Source organism: Brassica napus, unplaced genomic scaffold (genome assembly GCF_020379485.1).
Source record: "Brassica napus cultivar Da-Ae unplaced genomic scaffold, Da-Ae ScsIHWf_2868;HRSCAF=3652, whole genome shotgun sequence".
NCBI classification, from domain to species: domain Eukaryota; kingdom Viridiplantae; phylum Streptophyta; class Magnoliopsida; order Brassicales; family Brassicaceae; genus Brassica; species Brassica napus.
In genome coordinates this window covers 1,745-20,062 of record NW_026016119.1, presented here as the reverse complement: position 1 = coordinate 20,062, position 18,318 = coordinate 1,745, and the positions used below count along the sequence as shown (strand labels likewise).

Below are 18,318 nucleotides of genomic sequence, written 5' to 3'. Positions count from 1 at the left end.
AGCTTTAGAGTCTTCTCAGGACAATCAGTGGCATAATGCCCTGTTTTATCACAACTGAAACATGTAATATGTGAAGCATCTCCACCTTTTCCTTGCTTGTATGCTTCTCGTTGTTGTTGAAACGTCCCGCGGCCGCGCCTCTTCCCCTCCAATTTGATCGTCCTCCACGACCTCGACCACGGTTACCATAGCCCTCCATACTATAATCTGTATTATTATAAATCATTTTTTCAGAGTCTTCTCGTGTCTCTGCTTCATCTTCTTCGTCGGCGATTCTTTCTTCATATGCTTTTAGTCTTCCCACGATATCCTCAAAACTGTTGTATTGAGATCTAGAACTTGCTCGAGTGATGCAACGATATGAATATATTTCTTTCTCGGCAAGCTCTTAGGAATTTCTTAACAAGTTTTGGCTCCTCTATCATCTCTCCTAATGAAGCAGATTTAGAGGAAATTTCGTAATTTGCCAACAAAGCCATCGATCTTATCTCCTTCTTTCATCTTGAGTCTATCAAACTCTGCCATCAAGGTCTGTAACCTAGCTTCTTTCACACGTTCAGCCCCACATGACGCGCCTTATTGCATCCCATACTCCTTTAGCTGTGTCGCTCTCACCTGTAAGATCAAAGCTTCTGGTATAGACTGGAATAGAACGCGATAGCCATATTGTTCTTCTTCTCGTCCTTGGTTCCGGGATCTATTACTTCCCATACTTCACAGACTTTAGTGCTATCTTCATTTCATGGACCAGACAGTGTAGTTAGAGGAAGTTAACATCGGAAACTTGACTCCGGAGGGGCCGGTGTCCTTGTGTAACACGATCGCGTCTTTAACGTCACCCATTGTTTGTATTCTTCAAGAAACTTTGTCTGGCTCTGATACCAATATAGAATCACAAGCAAAGATAATAAGAAGTCCTTCTCTTATTCAATCACAAGTTCTCAAAGAACAAATCACAATTCAATCATATGTTATGCAACACAATATGCATCTCCATATATATATAACTAGATAACTTCCTAGTTTTCAATAGTATTTCCATAAATCATATTTCCTAATCCTAAAGATAATCACAACTCATAGGAAAAGGAAACTTGTGATCCAAGCTTATCCAACACATTTTACATAACATTCTACCATTGTTTTCGTTACCCTTGGTTCAAAGACAAACAAGAGAATCCCAAAGCTAAGATAAGAAGTTAAAAGCCCAAACCCAATAATATATTGACACATCGGTAGTAGGTTGCAATAGATAGTCAACGTGTCAATACATTATTGGTGACATGGCATGATACTTAGTTTAAACTTAAAAGAGTATTATACATTACATCGATCAGTAGTAATGGTGATTATGGTAATCACGTGAGGCCCGTGACGGTCCATGATGACGGACGAGCGGAGACTCTTGGACGCTGCCACGGCGTTTGACGGCGGCAGAGAAAACTCCTTCCCATATTCGGAGAAGGCGCGGATGATGATGCTGTGTGGTAAGGCTCGTTGAGTGAGAGGAAGCAGTTGAGAAAGCTCCCTGAGATCGTCTTGGAGTAAATCTCCGTTCTCGAGAATCATCTGTAGCATAGACTGGCGGAAATCGAGGTACGGGTCATCGGAGTCTTTCTCGACGGCTACACGCGCGCGGAGGGTGTGGCGGCGGAGGAGGAAGAGACGTTGTCGGAGAACCAGTGAGTTGTGGAGGAATGTTGGAGGAGGAAGAGACGGTGGTAGTGGTGGAGGAGGAAGTGGCCGTGGCCGTAAGTAGAGGAGTAGAGGCGGGGCTTTTTGGAGGAAACGGTTGAAAAAAGAAGTCCAGGTTGGGAACTTACAGTTGCTGCAACCGATGTCAACAACAGAGACCATCTTCTTCTTCTTGCTTTTCACCGCCATTGTTGTCTCTTTGTGACTCTGTCTCTCTCTGACTGTAAAGATAAAATAGATTTGAGAGAGAGTGTCTGCTTGGGATTGGATTAAAGGGTGCATGTGGGGACTGTGATGGTTAATGAGAAGTAAACTCTTTGCATTAATATTTAATTTGGTGTTCAGAAACAATTTGAGATTTTTTGAATTGTTGAATGTTATTTTAAACATTAGTATAGGTCTATAAATGCACGACAGCATGGGCATTAATTTGACGTTTACTTACTCTACTAATTTTTAAAAATATTAGATTATTGAGTTATTTAAGGGGAATTGGGGTCTATAGACATGAAAAAAACTATAATTAGCAGACTAGTGGTTTACCCTAACGGATGTATACACGGCGTCTTATATACATAATATTACTGTGATACCCTCTTCAATTTACCGGCTCACCTGCTAAAAAAAACATTAAAAATAAATACTTTTTATCCTCAAAGTAATCGTGTCCTTTCCGTTTCCACACAACCTCCATTCTCACTTTCTTCATCGGTGGTACTTCGCACTCTAGACGCCCCTGCCGCAATTCTCCTCCACCCGCTCGCCTCCGCATGCAATCCCTGAGCATCTCCGTCGTTCTCTCTTCTGATCATCTTTGTCTTCTCTAATCCTTAACGGTTTCGTCTCCGTCTTCGCTACTGCGTTCTGATCTCGGCGGAGGCAAGTTAAATTGCCGGTATCTCCAAACTTCATGGCATAGCGGGTTTCTCAAATCTCTGACACCGCCGTAAGTTCAGGACTCCATATGCTTCTTCTCTGTTTCTCTGATTTGATTTTCTATCTCGTCAAAATTAGGGTTTTACTTGTTGTCTTTATCATTGTGAAGGAACCGGGATACCATACTTCCGGTGACGGAATTTCATCCTCTGAGGTTGGAATTTCTTAAATTGATTAGGGTTTGAGTTTTTCCGGGTTGTGTGAGAGTTTCTTAAATTTGAGTTGTTTCATGTCGATGTTGTGAACTATGTGTGTAGTAATTCATGTGCAGATTGTAGCATATCATTCATTAGAATTATCCTGTCAGTATAAATAATATAAATTTCCAGATCTGGTTTCTATTTCAAATGTAATAGTATTGTCACCCACTATACCATTGTATGTCGTAGACTATAGGTTTTCATTATTCTTGATTTGCCTGCAATTAGTGTTTGGGTGTGGTTTGATTCGTAAGTTCTTCATGTACGTTTGTTGTTCCTCTTATAACAAGTGGAATAGTATTCATATCTTCTAAACAAGTCAAATAGTATGTCTTTCAAAGTATTCCATTTCATATCGAATAGTAAAAGCCACTCATAATGATTTTCCATTCTTCTCCCGGTTCATCCTCTGTTAGCTCATTGTTCATTTATCTATTGCATTTGCCACGATGAACCATCCTCACTCTTTGTCTATCTTTTTTTTATAACATCCAGGTTTGTTATGGACGATTAGAGCTTCCAAGTAGATTGTTTGAGACAGGCTGTGAACCCACTGGCAAGAAAATACATATGTCCCCTAGAATGTCAGGTGGATTTAATTTCAAGAAGGTTTGGGTTCCGTTACCTATGTCTTGGGGTTTATATTCCCCTAACTTCGTTTAGTGATTACTCTCAATTGTTTTATTATCACCTCAGTTAGTTTTGTATTTCATCTGACTCATTATGAATGTAAATACATGTCACCAAGCTCCCTTATTATACTTAAATATATACATGATGTACTCTGCAGCTAGTGTTTAATGTCAAGTGTAGTTTTATCACTCTTTCATTAAATTTGTATCCAACTCACATAGTATACCGTATATGGAATGAAATGGTTACATAATATATACATATCACAATAAGATTTGTACCTACTTTTCCACTGGTATTCCATGTGGTCATGAAGTTTTATTTCCTAGATTGGTTTCCTTATGTATTGGGGTTTATATTTCCTACACTTGGGTTTAATGTTTACACTCAACTGTTCTATATCATATCCCCTAGCTTTATATTTGATGTGCTTATGAAGCGTGTAAATACATATTGTCTATTATGACATGTGGATTTAATTCAAACAGGATTGGGTTCGGTTATCTATGGTCTTGGGGTTTATATTTCCCTAACTTAGGTTAGTGATTACTTTTAACTGTTCTATTATCACCTCCGTTATATTTGTTTTCATCTGACTCATTAGGAATGTAAATACAATTCTCCAATCTCCATTATATTACTTAAAATATATACATGATATACTATGCAGCTAATCTATAATTAACATGGTTATGTTACATGAAATAGTAGTTACATGGGAATAGTAGAAAATTGCCCGGTTCTCGGAATTCTACTCCACCTAGCGGAAATGGAATAGCAGATCTTCTTCTCGGAATTCCACTCCACCTGTCGTTATATTATGCATATGCTATTTGAATGGAACTATATCTGTATTTCTACTACTCTATGTAAATATATAGTATGGTAATACGATTCTTGCATTCTCCGTTGTTTAACGTTGTTTCCTTTACACTTCCGATTTTCATCTACTCCTCTCTCTGCGATTTTTCTTCCTCTGATTTTTATTTCACGCTCCAAAATTCTCTCATTGTTAATGGGTCACAAAATCACCACGTCGTTTATTTTATGTGAAGGAACTGGGTACTTGTTACGTAGAAGGGTATAACCGGCTGAAATGTTGGCCAAAAGACAATCACTACATTCTGTCAAAATCATGTTCATACTCTTGATTTCTTCTAAAATATAGCTATTACGCCAATAAGCCCGTTATTTAACTATAATAAACTATTTTATCCTGTCAAGTAATTGATAATTATGATGTGTCTCAGAAGTCAATCTATATGGCTGGCCAGCATATACGTCTTACGTAGTAGATATATCTGATGTTTTTTTTCTATACAGTACAAGATTATATGCTTTCAAAAGTGATGTACATTTTCCAATTCGTATAAAATACTGAACTAAAATATTTTGATTATTTAAAATGTTATTAGTGATAATTTTAAATTAATGTACCGTACTTAAAAAGTTTTTAAAACAGATTACATACAACACAAGTACAAATATCAAGTTTTGTATGACCACATATTCAACTTGTTTTTCAATTGGGTGAAAACGTCAATCCACATGCAAAGCCAGGGGAGTGAATGAGATTTAATATTCAGTAGTCTTACCCGTTAAAACAGTGAAATCATTTACATGGATATTAGACGCCGTGAAACAGTCAAATCAGTAACATGGTTCCCAAAAATTCTGATTTGAGTCTATAGTTCTCGTTTTATTGAGCTCGTTATAATTCTGATTTAGAAACAGACAAAAAAAAATAGGATAAAAAGGAGACGGATATTCAACAATATAAGGTTCATTTCACATGTTTTCTGAAACCATGTCTATAAACGAAGCATGTATCTTGAAGAGGGATCACATAGTTGGGACTAGAGAGTCAATGCCATGAGGGAAATTTTTTTCATAGCTCTTTCAGAGTAAATATTTTTTTTATCTCTTTTACACATTAAAACATTTGCACTTGATGCACAAAGGTTTTGATTTAATAAATTTTACATTCTACTGAGAACTCTTTCTTGTCAATCTCCGAGCACTGATGGAGTCTGGACTTTTCCAAAATATTTAAATGGGTTTGTAGTGGGCCTTATGAGATTGATAATCGCTATTAGATTAACCCATATATTTGTTACCCCCGATCCATTTAAGCCAAAAGCCGTATCTTGATAGTGATACTCCACTATCCTGTAAAATACGAGAATAACTTCAAAACATAGTTCGGAGGGTAACGGTCAACCGAAAAACCTGTTCCTCGTGCCCCCAAAGATCCCAGTAGCGTATGTGGCAAGAATAAACGTTTGTTTTTTTTTATTGCTTTCCTAAATAATTCTAGCATCTCATATATAAAACATTGTTCTCTTCCATCTTTTTTCTCCTCTCTGAGATTCAAAGTTTCTGTTTTCTTTTTTTCTTTTGCTTAAATCGGAGAGACACCCTCTCCTTTAATTTAGGTTGTTATTAACTTAAATATTTATTTTTAATTTCTTGTAGTATACGAAATCCGTAACCAATAAACATAGTTTTGTACCATTTGCAGCTTTGATCCTTCTGGGTTCCTCGGGAAAAAGAACAAGTCCATACATTCTTCTTCATACGAGGACGAGATCTTCCTAACTTCTTTGATCTTCTTCAATAGGTTCGTTAACATTGTTATCTGCTAAAAATAATTATCTATTTGGGTTGCTAATCGGTTCTCTTATGTTTGTAATGGAATGTACAAGCAGGAATAATCTGAATGGTGAAGATGTGGAGATTTCATCATCAGATTCCTTGTGTATGCCTGCCCTATCTTATCTTGCTATTTATTTGTTTCATCATAATTGGATGTCTTGATAGATTAATGTATGTATATATATGATTATAAAAATGGTGATATATGATGGCAGATTAATATTAGGGTACACATACCCAGCTTTCGAATGTTTAAAAGGTGGAGAAGAACAAAGTTGATATCGAGGAAACTCAGATTCTGGTGCCAATACTGGTACTTATAAATAGCATCTTATTATGTTTATAACATTCATATATAAATCCACTGCGCATGTGTTGTAATGGTGTTAGTTTGGTGAAAGTTAGATTTCTTTTGGTTTTTTGGATGTTTAATTTTGAGAAGTTAGAAGATAACGAAATTCGGATAAGGTTGGTTGCTTGTTAGAAAATATCTATAATTAATTTCAGATATATTCCTACAAAAGTCTCCATATATTTGAAAGAAAATTCCATTTGTTTCGAACTATTCTGTAATATACAACTTAGAAACTAATGGTACATTTCTATTAGAATAATTTGACTGAGGCATCAATGTACGGGATGCACGTTATAGTTTCAACTCAGTATATATTCAAAAAATGGTTATTTTTACTAAATATTTGTGTTTAAATATTTAGGATACTGTTGGCGCTATTTTCGTCGTTCGAGAGGGTAGGCGATATATTTATCTCATGGTAATAAATATCTTATTCATGCCCTAATTTATAATATATCATTCATTAAATAATTGGCAAATGCAATTATTATTTGCAGGTTACCGTTATATGGAGAATGAAAGTGGTCTTCTTCGTATATCTGTGGTATCCCAAAACGAAGGTACTAGACATTTGCCTTGTTGGATAGTATATTATATAAATGGTTATCCACTAATTATATAACTCGAGAAAATGGATGAAGGGAACGAGACATGTGTATGAGACGTTGTTGAAGCCATACATAGCTCAGCATGAGACAGAAATCGACAGAAAAGATTATGGAGTTGCGAGCTAGAGCTTGGGACTTTTCATATTCTACTTCACAACTTTGCCCAGGCTGCTCAATCCACCTTCATCCAGGCTTTTCAATATGTACTCGCCCAATCGCTCCGGTTCCTGCCGCAGCCGCAGCTAACCAACCGGTACTAACCCATAGGCTGTCTAATTAATATTGTCTCTCAGTTAAAATATGTTAGTACTACTTGATATGTCTGACCCTTTTTGTGTACTTTGTGAAGCCGAACGTGAACGTTAAAACGCAGTCACCGGTGGAGACAGAGAGTGAACCGAACTCGCCGCCCGCGCCTAGAGCGTTGAACAAATCATATCTGCGTTGCGATCGCTAGAGAAGCAAACGAGCAGGGGGAGGAAGTGGCCCCCACCGACACCACCACAAACACCAGGCCGAGAAGCAGCGGGAACGTTCAACGGAGAAGGAGTCGACATTCCGGATACAATTCCAGGATCACCCATCACCGATGCCCGAGCCAGGCTTCGCCGTTCTAACTCCAGGTCTCAGGCCGCATCATAGTAACGTACATAAACGTGGAGAGCCTCTTCCAATTTGTTATATATAGTATAGGCAAAGAAAAGTGAAAGTTTTGAAACCCGTTTAGAACAAAACAGCTGAACTTTGTATTTCTTGTGGTTTTGTAATTTAAGCAGAAGTATTAATACAAATATTTGTGTGTCGGTTAACTAAACCTGGTGTGCAGCTCATTTAGCAGATAATAACGATGCAATTGAATGGTCAAAATTTATAATCAACTAGTGTACCAATATATTCTCTTTGAACTTACATTAACCAGTACTCCTCTACATTGTCACTCGTTACACCACTCCAGCGATAAATGAGATCATAATTTAATCGTATAATTTATGGTACGCACCTGCCACTGGTCCATACACGTTTCTGTATCTGGTCCCTCCTTAGATTTGATTGGGGGCGCCAAGAGTTGGTGAGAAAGAAAATCATTTGGGATGAGATGCATGTTTGATCTTCTTGCATCATCTCGGGATTGAGTCAATAGCGGTTGGGGATATGTCACCGATCATCGGTGGTGGAGTACTCACATCAGCTATTCCATAGTCCCAATCGATACCAGCTTTAGCATATGAATTAAGGATGCATTATATACCACTGAACAGCTATAAAGAGAAACAGGTTTTGAAAAATCAAAGGATACAGTCTGTTTTCCAATATCCGTCATGCTAATGTCCGCATTGGGAGAAGCCAGTAGTCCGTATCATCATTCTGCAAGATATGTAAGACCACATCAAAAGGTACGCGAGAGTCATGCAAAGTTTCAGGACTTCTGAAGTTGAAGAGTGGCGTTATTGCTACTTGATAAGTTCAATTGCGTAACGCAAATATATTTTAGATGACATATCAGATATGAAATTCTGTAGTTTTTGCCGAGTAATTTTAAAAGTAATCGGGGTGTCTTACTTCGACGTCAGAGGGAGTAATCTTAAGCATTCCACAACCTGCTCCTCCAAATAATTAAGATCAGAGGTCTCGCCCGGTGAGCATGTGGATGCCGGCAGTGATAAGACTGTACTTGATGACAATCTGATCCGTAATGGGGTCCTGTGTGTATCAGCATTAAGGCTTCTGTCTATGGTGGTTTCTGTAGATCCCGAGCAAGAAGCAATAGGCAAGCATAGTGGTGGTGGTGGTTCAGCAGGGCCTTTTTGTGTCTTCAAACTTCTCCTCAAATTCACTGAACCATGATGTCAAAGTAAAAGACATGTAAGCAGAAAAGTGACTTCCTTTATCATTTGATTTCCTTGACATATATTCATAACGAGAAAAAAAGTACCTAACAAGTATACGTCATAGGACCCATTGTACTTCTGAGAATGATCCTGTGTATCTCCTTGAGGTGGCCAACCGCCTGTCAATGTGGATAAGAAACATTTATCATAACATTTTCGCATCTAATGATGAATAGCAGGTGTCTTCCAAAGTTGCTGAAAGAGACTAACTTCATCTGGATCAGGGACTTCCAAAGTTGTGCCATGAGGAGCTTTGACGGCTATCAGTGTCTGGTTCTGCGGCGGGCAGCAAAGTGAGAGTTGAGATATAAGTGAAAAAAAAAAAGTTTTGGGATTGGCAGACGACATGAAATAGGAAGGACAGACCTGGAAGCCTGGTAAACTCTTGATGTCCTCTTCGGTTACAAAAAGCCATCTGAACAATGGGGATAGATTGGTTAAGTCCCCATCATAAGAATAGCATTTAAGTAAAAATTAGCCTATAAAACAATAGATATACGGAGATATACTTCTGATTCTTTTCCTTTCGCTCAGATCTCTTAATTTTGCTCCGTTTCTCTGCTGAAACAAGGTACTAAACGTCAGCAATGGTTGAGTCGATAATCACAACATCCCAAAACTCTTAAAATGAATGCTATGAAACCTGATTTGGTATCTAGCGCTTGCTCCTCGAGGAAAGGTTTTCAATTTTGCCTGCAAGCAGAAAACAATCAACCGAGGCCAGAATCTAAGTGCATGCCATTTCACTAAGTGCGTAATAAATTTATCAAGTGCATTGTGATATACCGCACCTGTACGTCAGAAACATCAGCATCCTCATCGCCAGGCCCCGAAGCATCAACTCCCCTGGTCAAGTTTATTGATCCACAGGTGAGTGAGTATAGATGTATTTAAGTGACTGAAGAAGTATCCCAACAAAGAGATGCTTCGAACTGCATAAGCATAATAATTATATCATAAAATCCTCACTCTCAAGGATTCGGTTCTTCAAAGGCTTTTCAATGAGATCAATCCCCTCCAAACGGTTGTAATATCATATATACGACGTTTCTGCACCTCCAATGTCTCTGCAGCTTTGTTCAGGTCCAGCATTCCGTCTTTGGCTTGTTTGATAAGATTGACGAACTTTTTCGTAAGGAGACTGAACAGATTTATATCTGCATCTTCATATTCACCACACCATGGATTAAATCTTAGAGACAAATAGGAAACAGTGGGTTAATTAATTACCTAAAGAACTGTCATAACGGCAACTTCCAGAAGGAGTTTAGTGTGGCAGGAAACCTGCCAAATTAACATGAACCCAAATCAGCTCTCTGGAGGATAATTCAAACAAGAAGAGTAGTTCTTTCTTTCTTACCAATATTTGAGATGGGTGTTTGGGGAATGGACTGGTTTACTTTGGACTTTGACTTGATGTTGACTCTGCCTCCTTTGCTGAAACAGGAGTCGGCAGGGACTGCTGTGAAACCATCAGAACTCGTGAATCCATTATAGTAGAAACGTAGTAGTAGTAACCACATCCATAGTCGTCTTTCTCTTCGTGACTGCAATATCCTAAAACTGTTTATTAAACTGAAACTTCCACAACAATAGAATCTACTGCAAACATTGCACATGATAATAAATATAAAATACTCCAAGCCTCATGTAACATTACTTTGATATAACACTTTGACTCACACACAATTTTAACAGTGGGGAATCAAAACTGCACATTAGAGTCAATAAACATAACAATTGGAATAAATGGTTGACTAGATTCGCGTGTCGAGTTCGTGTAATTCGATTCGCAACAAATGTACCATCGTGAAGCTAAACTGAGGTTAAATTCGACAAGGCCTCGCGATAATCGCATTAAATCCAAAATCGAAAAACCCGAGGCGAACTCACAGGAGATCTAAGAACGACGGCGTCCTCCTCCCGATCTACGAGTCCTCCACAGCCATTGACGAGGTTGTTAGTGAGGTGCGAAGGGGTGAATCGGTGGTAGTTATCCGAGGGATGGAACGGCGGTTTCGTTGAGGCGAACGCTAAGTGTCGGCTTATAGGTGGCACCACGGGCACAGAAGCTGCGAGGACGACGGCGGCGGCGGCGGCTGGCGAGAAGGACCGGGGGAAGATCGTACGCCGCGGACATGGATCGTTTGAAGCGGAGTTCGATTCGAAGATCCCGGTGGAGGAGAGAGAAAGGGGAGGCGAGGGTTTAGTGAGAGAGAGAGAGAGAGAGAGCAGAAAAACGAGGGAAGGGAGGAGTTTTGTGTTGGGGGGCATAGAGATGTGGAGGGAAGCCTACACCTCCTCCAGCGAGAGAAAGCCTTTTTAATTTTTGTTTCTATTTGTGCCCTTCTAATTTTATATTGTTTCAGATTGACCCCACTTACTTTACGTCAATGTCCTTTGTAAACGGTATAATCGAATTTTTTTCTTTTGGGTTTATGGTGACGCGGATAGATTGACAGATCTTTTAAGAGCTTCATTTTGAATCTTATTAAAGCAAGAGATTAAGATAGATTTGTTATAATACATGTGCTGCTTCTCTTTTTGTTATACATAAATTATATTTCATATTAAGTATCACTTTAACTCATTTTTTTGTTCACAAAGAGTGTCATTCTACAATACCAATGCAATTTATACAACATTTCAGCTGAAAATTAATTGCAAAATGCATTGATTTTATAAAAAATCTATGTATATTGAAATAATATTGGTTAGATTTGTTCTATTAATGAAAACATAAATGAATTTAAATGATTTTTTAATATGTGTGAAAAATGTATAAGTGACTACTGTGAAACGGAGGGCGTCTAGAAAACATAATGATTGTATTTTTAGAAGAAAGAAAGAAATATTATTAATGATTAGTGGTTGTGCACAGAAGCGTAGTACAGAAGTGTGATTATTTTGTTACTTGAAAAGAAAATCATAATCCAGTGTCTCCAACTCAGACTGAGATATTATTATCTACCATAAAAAAGTCATAATAGAACCATTTCATTAATCACATAATATGACATAACAATTAATAGGAATATTAATAATAAATTAATTTTAACTATAGATTTGGAATTTTCTTTCAGTTATAACAAAATTGTTGAGAAAAATCTAACAAAATCATACTAATTTTTTAAATAATTTTATTAAAATTGCATTAATTAATTTCGTCACTAGTAATATAATGCTTTCATTTAAATAAATTATCTTTCTACCACTAAAACGGGTTCAAAAGGTCAGATTTTTTTTTATACAAAGAAGTTATAACATATGTTAAAATTTATCTTTACAGCTATATATTTTCAAAAAATTATATGTTGAAAAATATTTTTTATTTGATTATTTGAAATTATGAAAACTCGAAAATGTAAATAAAAAGGTAAAATGTATAAAACAATCCTATATTATAGAGTAATAAGAAATCTAAACAATAAAATTAAAGAATTATAAAATACAAAATACTAAGATATAAATTATATATTTAATTTTTATAAAATATCAAAATTAAATATTTATAAAATCAAATATATCCGATGCGCGGAATAAACTCTAGTTCTTCTTATAGGAGTAGTGTTAGGTATCGTTTTGGGGTTTGTTGTCACGAGCGTGGTACATTAAAGCACGTTTTGAGGCCAAGAAGATAATGTATACAGGCGATATAAAGTTTAAAGCCCAAAGTCGAATTGTACCTCGAGAAACCAAATGCTCCCATAAAAGAGAGAAAAACATGTGATTAGAGAATCAGATTATAAACCAATGGCAGGATTAAAAGGCTATGGATCATCATGATTCTTACCTAATTGTCCGCGGTGATGAACACTATAATCAGTAGTACACAGTCATCCTACGCAAATCAGATCTGTAAACTTGGATCCACTTGACTGCTCGGAGTCGCCAATAAGTAAGCCAAAAACTTGAAGCGACATTTTCATTCACTCAAAATTCACAAATGTGTAGTAATGCTGGCCTTCTCTAGTCAAAGTCAAAATGTTATCAAGTGTCTTAGGGTAATACTAAGACCGTTTCTACTTGTCTTTCTTCATATCATTTCGTTCATCGATCCGTAAAGAAGTCTTACATATATAAAACATTGTGAGAATTAAGAGGTACACTTTACATTTTGGATCATAAAATCTTGTATGGTTAACAACTACCAAGTATAATCCATTTTGATTGTGTCAATTTCGGCCTTAATAAACTCCAAATACTTCATTAGCTGAAAACTCCCAAGTATATATCCAACGTTAGTCAAAAGACTCAAACCAACCGTTAACAACTCCAAGCTAAACACTTAGCCGACCACAAACATGTTGCAAAAAACAGAATACACCACCGATGATGCTTGCTTGTATCTGACTTAGTAAGTTTAAACACCACCATCCTCCTTTGATATTTAACATTTGTACAACTCAAACACATGTTTTCACTCTTCAAATTCAACATATATCCTCATTATACAAATATAAGTTACAGTTTTTTGAATCCAACAAATATTAAAGACCATATTTTAAAGAAACAATCTGAGCCTTTCAAAGAAATGGAGAGTAACTCTCAAAGTATGACGCATGCAAACAACTCTATTCACACTAAAGCTTTTGAAAAAGAAGAAGAAGAGAAGAGATTTAATCCAAGATCCAAAAGCCTTTCTTGCTTTTATCAGCTTCCCATGCCACTTCAGTAGTCATAATCTCAGCCTTCACTTGGATGTTGTTGGATTCCGGTTTAATCTCTTCCGGTTTAGCAGCCACAGACCACGCACAAGAAGCCTTCTCTCCCTCTGCTTCTACTTTTTCTTCAGGTTTAGACGCCACAGTAGATAGAAGAAGTCTTCTGTTCTCTCTTCTTTCTCTGCTTCTTCTTTCTTCCTTTCTTTAACCTTCACTGACTCAGTCTTGGCTGAGACTTTGTTATGGTTTCTTCAAGCTAGATGATGATGATGATAATGGTGGAGTCTCTTGGTTTTGGTCACACGAGGAGCACCAGTCTCAACTCCTGTTGTTGCATCACTGACTACTCTTTCTGCGTCGAGCTTCGGAGATTTAGGACGAGTAGTTGGTATCTACAATTTCAACGCACCACATCAAACATAACATCAGGACAAGTATGATCACACAGAAGAAGAGAGCAAAGAAGCAAACCTTCTTCAATTCAACCTTAGTGGAGGTTCTTGTAGAAACTAGGCATGGGACCAGCCTTGAACGTCAAGCTCTTCCTCAACCTTTTGATCTCTTCTTCCTGACTCTCCTGAACAACAAACACCAATACATTATAGAAGATGTCAGACTAATAAGAAAGAGTTTTGCATCATTACAGAATATGTGTTAAACTAACCTTTGACTTCGCCTGAAAAGTTGTCTTCTCTACCTCCTTAGCTTGGATCTTCTCTTCTAGTTTCATATAGAACTGAAAAACCAGACAAGTTAAGAGGAGACTATAATCTGCTCTAAAATGCTCCAAATGAAAAAGGTTGTAAGCATAGCGCAACCTCCTTCCGTTTCTCAGCCTTTCCTCCCAACCTAAATGAAAATCCAGAAGCAGACCCAACGCTGCTTCTTCTCCCACGAGGTGTTGAAGTTCTGAGCAACATCCAAACATTATTATATAATATATTCACACACAACATAGAATAGAACATGAAGAAAATGACATACGAAGTGGTGGTTGAAGGGTGTCGTCATCTTCCTTGCTTGACTTCACCTTTCACTGGTTTAGATACTTTCCTGCCACCCGTAAGTTACAGATGCATTCACTCTTAATGTACAGTACTTCCACATAACACAAAGAGGTAACCTGGGTTCGGGTAGTACAGTTCGACCTAAATCTTACCAACCCGAAATAAATTAGGTTCGGTATTTGGTTAGTACGGTTTGTGAGAATTCTACCAAAGTTTTTGATTTCGATTTGGTTTAATTTTCTTAAATTTCGGATAAGTTCGGTTTAAATTTGGTTCGAAATCTAGTTAGTTAGATTAGTTCAGTTCAGGTTTTCGTTATAGGTTTGGTTATATATTTTATTGAAAGAAAAACCGATGATCACCGAACCAAACCAAACCAGAAACCAAACTTTTTATTAAACCTATTGAATCGAACCAAACTCCTAACCGAACTAACCAAAAAACTTGGTTTGGTTTGGCGGGGTAGGACAAAAATCCCAGGCATAAAAGAGGACTTACACAGCTGTTGTTGATGGGGATCTTCAGTGTTCTTGCCTGCCATTTCATCTTTAATGGATTTAGAACCTTCATTACCACCAATCTGCAATTTCATATTGGCTTAGTTGGCTTATATATACATATTTAAAATAAGAAAGCAATTTGACTCACTTGGAAACAGGGACTTTAGCTGCAGTCTTAGAAACGGGTTTCACAGGCTGACACAGTACAAGGAGAAACCGATAAGAATATGCTTAAACAAGCATATTGAGACACAGCTCAGTGTACTTACCACCGTTGTTTTTGAGGGGAGCAGATACTAAACTGTTGCGCTTGGTGGAAACACCGCTGCTTGGAGATGCCATTGCCTTGGTCTGGAACCACTTGCAACTACAGGTTTAGAGCTAGCCTTGGTGTTGTTGTTGCATCAATGCTCTTTCTAGTGATGTCATCACGAGCTCCTCTAGCTGGAAACGAAGAGCTCTGAGAAAGGAACCTTGGGCTCCTTGAAAAGGTCCTGTCTTCTTCTTAACAATTTGTTAGTGTTTTACTCTTCCACTGAAGTCCCAGGCTCGGGGAGGCCAGCTTCCTGCAGAGAAGCACAACACAAAGAGAGAGAGAGAGATGTTAGACTAGTGACAAAAAACACGAGTCCTGTAATAAGCATATTACCTTGACAGGAACATTTTCATCAGTTTTCATCGTGGATAAGTCAAGAACATCAGGTATGTCTTGTCTTTGGGAACTCTCAACAACATCAACATTCTCTTCCTCTTTCTTTGATTCAGTAACATCAGTCACATCCTGGACGGGTTTTCTCAGACGCCATTCAGACACAAAGCAAAATGTATATATTGTCCACAAAGATGATGAAAGAGAACTTCAGCTCAGTAGATCCATCTTCAAGGAGCCACCCATTGTTCATTTGATCCTAAGAACATAGCAATGCTTGTGATGCCAACAATAATTGAAAAGAACACTCAAAAAGTCTTTATTTTTACTTTTTAATTTGTCTGCACTTGATATTTGGTTTTAGCAAAAGTATCAAATCGAATTTAAAGCTTGTTTTAAGCATTAAATCATAATAATTCACTTGCACCAAAACTCTTAACCATGATCATCAACTGTTCAGCAAAAAGTTAAACTTGCTAATGTCAATTCAAGATAGGACAAGCTAAAACAAAGAGTTATTAGGAATCAATCATACAAGTTCCTAGACAAAAGTGAGAACACACTGAATGAATAATAAGCAAAAAGGTCCAGATATATTACCTCGTTAGTTGATTGAGAAAGGTATATGCTTTTCTATCACATAAAGCTTTAGTATGGTTGTGTCAAAAGAAAAGAGAGAAGAAAGAGCGAGCCTTTGTATCTGGTGAGAATGAGGAGAAGGAGAGAGATGATGGGCTTTTTCAACGTCAAAATCAAAATGAGAGAAGATGTAGACAAAACGACGACCAAATGACTGAAACCGCCCCTCGTCTTTTGGAAGCTCTTTGACCTTTTAAAGACTCTTCGCCGAATAATGAATTGTTTTTTTAATTGTTATCAGGACGGCTAATTAGTAGTAGTTTTATTTTATATAATGGCATAATTTTGTTGTCAACAATGAATATGAACCAACTGCATCGAATCAGTACACCTTCGTGATAATACTAACTTAACACAAATCGCAATTATGAATTAGTTTTAAGCATTACATGCTAACTAGTGTGTTTTAATTTTCTTAAAATTTGTCGAAGAAAATAAAAAAAACTTGTACTTGCTTAATACTGTGTAAGAAATATAAAAATAAATTACTATGTATATCTTCGTACATTTCATTACGTATGTAGGTATATGAGAGTTTCAACTTCCATATGCAATAACTTGAAACTAATATCTTACAACTTTTTAATCTCATTGTTGTATCTCCAGCATATTTTTCAGAACCATCCATATTCCGAAAACAAATCAAAAATCTTTAGAGACTGCCTAGATTATCAAAGATTTTACAATAGTTAATTACGCAAGATGTGTGTGCAATCACAACCAAAAAAGTCATTAAACGTCCAGGGAGTGCGTGAAGGTAGTTAGATGGTCAATAGACCAGAGACGGAGCCAAATAATTGAGATTGAGATAGACAAAGCGCACAGTGTCGGAGAACGTGGGGGAGGGGAAGAGTGAGGGTCTCCCGTTACAGCGAACCCATTACAAACAAACAAGCCCCACGACATACCGCCGCGTGCGGACCCCACTCTTCCGTCCGTTATTGCTGACGTGTCACGACCATTTCACATGATTGGTCTTCGTATTGGGCCCCATCCAGCCCCGCTTGAGCTGTCTCGTTCTTATTACCCAAAAAAAGGAATGTTCACGTAGGTAGTGAACTGTGATTTCCCACCGTCAGATCTTTTGAGATTGTGATCACCGAAACGGGCCCCACAGTGTTTCCATGTTTTTGTTTCGGTCTAATGTATTATTCCTTTTACAATAAAGTAATTTCTTGCACAAGACAAACAATAAAATTAATTTACAATGAAGTTAAGTTTACTCCATTTTATTTTAAAAAAATAAAATTATAACAAAAATTATAAGAAAATAAAATGATTAACGAAAAATAATTGAATACTTAAAATAGAGTTAAATTTAAGATTGGAAAAATTTACTGTTAAACAAAGTCAAAACACAAATGAGCTTAGAGACGCTTTAACACACAGCTAACGCAAGAAAAATAATTGAATACTTAAAATAGAGGTAAATATTTAAGACTGGAAAAATAGTTACTGTAAACCAAAGTCAAAAGTAAAATGAGGTTATAAATGTTCTCAAAACACAGTTAACGCAAGAAGAAGGAAACTGATCACGTTTGCGTTATCTAGCAATTTTATTTTTTTGGTAAACCTCAATTGTTTCAGAGATATATTGTACGAAAATTCGTTGAAACCTAACTAGTTAAATAGATAATGTATATTAAAAAGTAGATAGCGCGCATGAGGAGCAACTTTCATGGGAGTTGATGAAGAGATTGATATTATTCTCTCGTGTCTCTTCAGAGTTGTTTGCACACGATGCACAAGACGTTCATCGATAACCATACGAAACGTTTTTTATTCATCACAACGGAATCCAAGAATTATTCGGCACCTAGAAACAAGCAACGAGTACACTACAAAGATGAACAAAAGCAACAAGAACAAAAATCTAACTGCACGTATA

The 18,318-nt window shown here is 37.1% G+C and overlaps 4 pseudogenes; 1 reads left to right on the top strand and 3 right to left on the bottom strand.

Annotated features, from left to right (window-relative positions):
- Positions 1 to 1,262: 1,262 nt before the first annotated feature.
- On the bottom strand, positions 1,263 to 1,884 carry LOC125602475 (annotated as a pseudogene).
- Positions 1,885 to 6,155: 4,271 nt separating this feature from the next.
- On the top strand, positions 6,156 to 7,772 carry LOC125602477 (annotated as a pseudogene).
- Positions 7,773 to 8,140: 368 nt separating this feature from the next.
- On the bottom strand, positions 8,141 to 12,894 carry LOC125602476 (annotated as a pseudogene).
- Positions 12,895 to 13,590: 696 nt separating this feature from the next.
- LOC125602474 lies at positions 13,591 to 16,044 on the bottom strand (annotated as a pseudogene).
- Positions 16,045 to 18,318: the final 2,274 nt, after the last annotated feature.